Below are 7,930 nucleotides of genomic sequence, written 5' to 3'. Positions count from 1 at the left end.
GTTCAAAAGAGTAATACATTTGCGTTTTCTGTCATTTTGTCCACATAAAACTCAGTAAAATGTCTTCAGTCGGATCTTTTTCATGTTTTTCTGTCATTTTATCCACATAAAACTCAGTAAAATGTCTTTCAGTCGGATCTTTTTCATGTTTTTCTGTCATTTTATCCACATAAAACTCAGTAAAATGTCTTTCAGTCGGATCTTTTTCACGTTTTTCTGTCATTTTATCCACATAAAACTCAGTAAAATGTCTTCAGTCGGATCTTTTTCATGTTTTTCTGTCCTTTTATCCACATAAAACTCAGTAAAATGTCTTCAGTCGGATCTTTTTCATGTTTTTCTGTCATTTTATCCACATAAAACTCAGTAAAATGTCTTCAGTCGGATCTTTTTCATGTTTTTCTGTCATTTTATCCACATAAAACTCAATAAAATGTCTTCAGTCGGATCTTTTTCACGTTTTTCTGTCATTTTATCCACATAAAACTCAGTAAAATGTCTTCAGTCGGATCTTTTTCACGTTTTTCTGTCATTTTATCCACATAAAACTCAGTAAAATGTCTTTCAGTCGGATCTTTTTCATGTTTTTCTGTCATTTTATCCACATAAAACTCAGTAAAATGTCTTTCAGTCGGATCTTTTTCATGTTTTTCTGTCATTTTATCCACATAAAACTCAGTAAAATGCAGACCGAAGTGCAGACCGAGCAGCAAACAGCGTAACAGGCGCGGCTGTCGGCAGGCGGCAGCAGGCAGTGATACGAAGGGAGAGAAAATAGGGCCAAGAGATTGTGAGGTCTGACTTTTTCCTGGAGAACAATTTTGTGATGCAAATGTTTTACTCTGTTGAACGCATATTGTTTTGAGAAGCAAAACGCTTTATTTTTTAAACCCCAGCCAACTAGCCGGACTACCTTCATCAACACCAAAACGAGGCTGGAACTCTGCTCACAGGACGCAGCAGGGGGGAAGAAGATGTTCAGAAATGATGTTGCTGATATGGGATGTTACACAGCTTCATGTCAGAAGAAGCGAACTGTCCCTTTAAAGTGGACAGAGCGGCTACTTTTAATGTTTTTGTGGATTAAACATATAACTGGATCAGATCATCTCGGCTTTGTCTCTGTAACATTGATCAGTGATCTTTGGAAGAACTTTATCACCATTTTTTCTCCTTCTGAGTCTCTGAATAGTTGCCCTGCGGCTCAGGTCTGATTAATAAAGGACTGAAAATGGGTCCCGGTCGTAACTTAGGTCAAACTGCTTGTTTTTCACTCGTATGTGATCTCTACAGGCAGATGGTGAAGTCTCAGCAGAAAGTGCACGGATAACAACGGGAAAATAAAAGCTTTTCAGACTCCCCCGCTGCTCCACCGCCTTAAAGCAAGCAGCGGTCCAGCTTTTTATTGAACACCTGGAGTCAGTTCAGCCGACATGATGAGCAGTGAGTGCTTCCGGCTGCTCTCACGCCACTCAGACCTTTGCACAAAACGAGTCCGCCTGAGGGTCCGGTTCCCGGGCTCACAGCACACTGCAGGCTCCAGAACGGGGCCCTCTGGATCCAGGCTGCTGCTGACTCCCAGCGCCCAGAGGCGGGGGCTCCCCCTGGCCGGCTCCGTCCCCGCCGGCAGAGCCCTCGGCCGGGGCGTCGTTGGGCTGCTTCGACCTGGAGGAGGACAGCCGTCTGAAGAGGGAGAGCTGGGGACAGAGGAGACATTTTCCTGACTGATTCCTGCAGTTCATTCTAAATCTGGGCCTTTTCTCAGCTGTCTTTTATCCCTTTAAAATCTAAATTCAGTCTTTAGATTTTGTGGTATGCGGCCCTTGTTGTAAATACTTTTAACCCCTTAACGCCTATTGTCGCATATATGCTACAAACCTTTGACTCAATCAACCAGCTGAGATAGCATCTTTATTCCCCCAATGCCAAAAATTCTATTTATTTTTTGTGCGAAAGTGAAATTAATAATCTCAGCATTATTTATCATCTACTTAAAGGCTAAAACACACACAAAACATTTTTTTATACACAGCTATATAAATTCAGACGTTAAGGGGTTAAAGCACGATGGTCATCTGTCCACTCGTCAGATGAAACATCACAACTGTAGTGGCTATTTGTCTATGAAAATAATAATAAAATAAAAAAAAATAAAAAACTTTTGACTTAAAGGTTATCAAACTAAAATTAAACTCAAATAGTCACTTGAGGCACTTCAGGGTTTCTGGTTTACGGAATAAGAAGGTCCAAAAATGTCAAAATGTAGTTCATCGTGGGTTTTATTCCGACTTTGCAGGCAAAACAGAACATGACAGCTTTACCAGATCCCTTCCTGCCTCTGCTGTTCTCCCACTGATTGACGAACCGACAACTGAAAACTGCGAACTGGTAAAAAAAAAACATGTGACCACCCAAGTGGCCCCCGAGCTCCCTAAAACCCAAGTATCTATGTGTGAAACGCCCACTTCCACAAACAAAAAATCCTAAACAACTCAAATTAAACAAAAATGCTAATTATCAACCACAAACTAAGCAAATACTATGAAATAAATCTAAATTCTATGGCTTAACTAGACTTCTGTGTTCACAGACGATAGAACGAGCAAAGAAAGGAGGCATGATGATCCACCACAAGGACGGGCCTTTTCTTTCCCATGTTTTCAAATGCAAAAGGAAAAGAGGAATAATGAACCTTAGATCTGGAATCAGAAGGGAAAAGTTGGTAAAACTCTGCCCCCTTGTGGTGACAATGCTTCACAATCAAAGCCACAAAATTCTCCTTTAAAGTGGAACTCCGGGGCATTTGAAGCGTAATCCCATTGCTAGAGGTTGTCATACTGACAGTAGGACACAGACTGGTGCAAATCTGCGCTCCCTGTGTGGAGATCGCGCTGTTCGCACACCCTGTCATGCGAGGCTAATATGTGGTGGCTAGGGGCAAAAGCTAAACCTTCCACGTAAAACAACAACTTGCACACTGCAGAAACGTCACACCACTTTATAAACCATCCGACAATAAAGTCACAAGCCTCACCATCAAAACCATATGCATGGTTCTCACATTACTGGCATGGGGACGTTACAAAACAACTTTATAAACAGCATGTAACTCACCGGCTGGTTGTAGGCTCGCGCATGTGAAAGCCCAAAAGAGTCAATGGACGATAATCCCATATACAAAACAATAATCTTCTCTAGAAAAACTGCGTTCAAGTATTTAAAACATTACAACAATATTACTGGGCATGTATTGTTGTAATGTTTTAAATACTTGAACTCTTCTGTATACTCTTCTGAATACTCCAGCTCTTCTGGGGGACCTCGAGGCGTTCCCAGGCACGTTTACATACACATGTCTAATAAAAGTGTTTGTGATGATCCCATTTTATCATGTCATTTTATTTGACAAGGTTTTTGCTTGTAAAACTGTAAGTGGATTTGGTTTATTATTGAATAGAAATCAAACCGTGAGTGAGGTCAATTAAACCTATTCACCAACACTCGTGAATAAACTTTCTAGTCCCATGATGCAATCTGGAGATCAAAAAAAGCATCACTGGCATTTTAAAAGTGGCGGTACCTTCTTGCTGGAGCCTGATTGGCTCCGGGAGTTGCCGTCTGCTTCCCCATTGGCCGGCTTAGTGCCGCCCTCCGTCTGTCCTCGGCCCGTCGTGTCCGCCCGCTCCCTGATGTCAGCTGCTGCTGACAGGATGATTCCCACTGTCTCTGTGAATAATCCCGCCTCCAGTTTCTGAGCATCAGATGCGTTTGATTCTGCTTTAACTCACCTCTCTGCTCCCCATCAGGTGCAGACTCTTCTTTCAGCTCTTCCGGCTACAGGGGAGACCACATGTTCCACGTTAGTGCCGACACGATGCTGCCTTTCACAGAACAAACCAGATGTTTAACTCAGCACATTTACAGGAGCGTCCTCCTCTGCCGACGAGTCGATCTCCTCCTCTTCTACATCGTCGTCGATCTCCTCCTCTTCTACATCGTCGTCGTTCTCCTCCTCTTTTCCCTCTTCATCATCTTTTCTCCATGTCTCCACCATGTCCTGACATCCATACACGAAACGAAAAGCATCTTCAGAGTCACTTTACAAGGATTAAGAAGGGTTTGGGTGAATTAAAGTTTGGTAAAAAAGGAGCGTTACACTTAAAACTCAGACAGGAAAAGCACAAAAAAAGGGTAAATGAGCTGAGATTCTCCAAACTACAGCAGGGGATAATGGGTGATAAGCACAAAGACGACGCTACAGGAGGAAGAAAATGTGTCAAACCTGATCCGGAAAGAGCCAAATCAAACAAAGAAATCCTGGAGCAGCGGCAGCACATTGCAGGAAAAGTTCCTCACAGAAGACTTTTCAGGGACAGACTTTCTTCTATCGACCCAGAAGACTCCGATTGCTGCCGATTTGTTCCCATTTTGGGAAAATCAAGACGTTTAAAGACCCAATCTTTGGTTCTGGGACGATCTTACAGTTGAGATTTATTGTTTTTCTGACATTTGAAGATCAAAAAGCAGAATTTATCCCTCTTAGTTTAATCAAAACCTACAATAACAGCCACAAAAATGTACTAACTTCCAATCAGAACTTTGCAATCTTCAACGTTTACCACGAGGGAGGCGTTAAGGACCACCGATATTTTCATGAATTGATCTTTCTCTTGTGGATACAAAGATGCATGCAGATGACAAACCACTGAATTTAGCAAGTGTGCTAACTGTTCAACTGTCTGGTGTTCAGGAAAATAAAGATGTAGAAAAACTACAAGCAGCCCAGAAGTGTTACGGGAACTGTAGCCGACATCACCAAATGCAAACAATCTCAGGTGCTGGGTGGTGAGGAACTGGATGGCTTGTATCGTGAGGATACATTAGAAATGACCATAACACCACAAATCCATCAAAATGTTGCTTTTTCACAGCATTTCACATTCCTATCAACAGTTACTGAGAAGTTTGGGTCTGTGCTGCTGAAACTGAGAATCAGGAATGTTTTCCTTTGGGGCCAGGCGATTAATTAATCATTTAAAGGAGCCATGGCATGAAATTTTCACTTTATAAGGTTGTCTAACGTTAATATGAGTTCCCCTAGCCTGCCTGCGGTCCCCCAGTGGCTAAAAATGACGATAGACCTGAACCATTAGGGATGGGAATTGATAAGATTTTTACGATTCCAATTCCGTTTTCGATTCTGCGTAATGATTCGGTTCTTTATCGGTTCCCTTATCGATTCTCATTTGGAGAAAAAGGACAACAAACCGGTCGATTAGCATCAACTTTGTTTAGTTTAGCCGAGGACATGCTAACGTTGCTAACGTTGCTAACGTTGCTGGGTTCAGATTCACCGACGTTAATCATTCATTCATAGTTATTGCATGTTGGTAGTATTTCCTCCCTTTGGTGAAATATTCACTTTGCAAGTTGCCCTGTTGTCGTCTTTTTCAGGGATGTGGAACCAAACTTTCGAGCGTTTGTACCGCTTGGGCGCCATGTTTACTGTTGGCTGCTGGCTGCACTGGACTCGCCACGCAACGTTACGTGGTGACATCATTCGCGCCCACTGGAATCGATAAGGGAATCGTTTGCAAAATTGCCAAACGATTACAAGGAATTGAAACACTGGGAACCGGTTCTCAACAGGAACTGGTTTTCGATTCCCATCCCTATAAACCAGGGCTACCCAAATCCGGTCCTCGAGGGCCGACGTCCTGCAGGTTTTGGATGTTTCCCTGCTCCATCACACCTATCCGCCTGTCAACCTCCTGCTCCATTCGACCCTCACTCGGGGAAGGATCTCATTCCCGAGAGTAAGTAATTTAACGCTCTATAATTGTGTTGCTTTCCTGTATGTACAGTATAGTTACATAGCTTGTTACCACAATAAAGGGTTTGTATCGTTAGCTATGCAGCTAATAGCATCTGCAAGCACTTATCTCTGCCAACTGGGCTGTTGGAGGTGTTTGCATGCCCGTGAGATGGTTAGCTCGCTCATTTTAGACCAAAACCCCCGACTTCAAGCTTCCTGAAGAACAATGAATCGGCAAATTCAGTGCATTTCATCAGGATAATGATGAAATGATAATGGGGAAACACAGGGGAAACACAGGGGAAACACAGGGGAAACACAGGGGAAACACAGGGGAAACACTGGGGAAACACTGGGGAAACACTGGGGAAACAAAAACTCAAAAACCGCTTAAGGTAGATAAAACACAATCATTTATTACAAACCCAAATAAGAACTGAAACAAGAGGCTGCATATAATAACTTTAGTTTATATAATTAAACTATCCATCTTTTAATTTTCCCAAAATTAAGGCAGAATGTGTGAAGAATAAAAGTTTAAGTCCCTGACTGAAAGTAAAGACAGATAACACACACTGACATGTTAAATGAATGTTACTATTGAAACTGTGAGGTGAACATGAAAGAAAAGAGGCACAGTGACAGTTACAGGATTAAAAACACTGAAAACTTTGGGCAGGAGATCAAAGAAGCACACAAATGAGTGAAAAGACAAGTGAAAAAACAGCAGATAAAGAAGTAATACAACAATAATAAGCACTGAAAACCTTTCAAATATCCCAAATAAATGTGTGAATAAAACACCGGTGCATGTTGTTGCTTCAAATTAGTTTAAAATTAGAACTTTTGTGACTTAAACCCGACTTAAAATGTGGTGACACTTTTCACCAGGCAAACTTCCTTCGGACTGGAAGTGTAGAAAATTCAAATAAAAACACAGATGTGCGAATCAAAGTCTTTAAATGTGTGAGGAAGACTCCGGAAGGCTGCCTGAGAATCAGAAAACATGGCCCCAGAACTCCTCTTCCTCACCTGTTACTTCAGATTCAGGTATCAGGGGTAAAACATGGCCCCAGAACTCCTCTTCCTCGCCTGTTACTTCAGATTCACGTATCAGGGGTAAAATATGGCCCCAGAACTCCTCTTCCTCGCCTGTTACTTCAGATTCAGGTATCAGGGGTAAAACATGGCCCCAGAACTCCTCTTCCTCACATGTTACTTCAGATTCAGGTATCAGGGGTAAAACATGGCCCCAGAACTCCTCTTCCTCACATGTTACTTCAGATTCAGGTATCAGGGGTAAAACATGGCCCCAGAACTCCTCTCCCTCGCCTGTTACTTCAGATTCAGGTATCAGGGGTAAAACATGGCCCCAGAACTCCTCTTCCTCGCCTGTTACTTCAGATTCAGGTATCAGGGGTAAAACATGGCCCCAGAACTCCTCTTCCTCGCCTGTTACTTCAGATTCACGTATCAGGGGTAAAACATGGCCCCAGAACTCCTCTTCCTCGCCTGTTACTTCAGATTCAGGTATCAGGGGTAAAACATGGCCCCAGAACTCCTCTTCCTCGCCTGTTACTTCAGATTCACGTATCAGGGGTAAAATATGGCCCCAGAACTCCTCTTCCTCGCCTGTTACTTCAGATTCAGGTATCAGGGGTAAAACATGGCCCCAGAACTCCTCTTCCTCACATGTTACTTCAGATTCAGGTATCAGGGGTAAAACATGGCCCCAGAACTCCTCTTCCTCGCCTGTTACTTCAGATTCAGGTATCAGGGGTAAAACATGGCCCCAGAACTCCTCTTCCTCACATGTTACTTCAGATTCAGGTATCAGGGGTAAAACATGGCCCCAGAACTCCTCTCCCTCGCCTGTTACTTCAGATTCAGGTATCAGGGGTAAAACATGGCCCCAGAACTCCTCTCCCTCGCCTGTTACTTCAGATTCAGGTATCAGGGGTAAAACATGGCCCCAGAACTCCTCTTCCTCGCCTGTTACTTCAGATTCAGGTATCAGGGGTAAAACATGGCCCCAGAACTCCTCTTCCTCACATGTTACTTCAGATTCAGGTATCAGGGGTAAAACATGGCCCCAGAACTCCTCTTCCTCGCCTG

The sequence above is a fragment of the Odontesthes bonariensis genome, chromosome 11 (genome assembly GCF_027942865.1).
Source record: "Odontesthes bonariensis isolate fOdoBon6 chromosome 11, fOdoBon6.hap1, whole genome shotgun sequence".
Classification (NCBI taxonomy): domain Eukaryota; kingdom Metazoa; phylum Chordata; class Actinopteri; order Atheriniformes; family Atherinopsidae; genus Odontesthes; species Odontesthes bonariensis.
Note: the sequence above shows the minus strand (reverse complement) of the source record.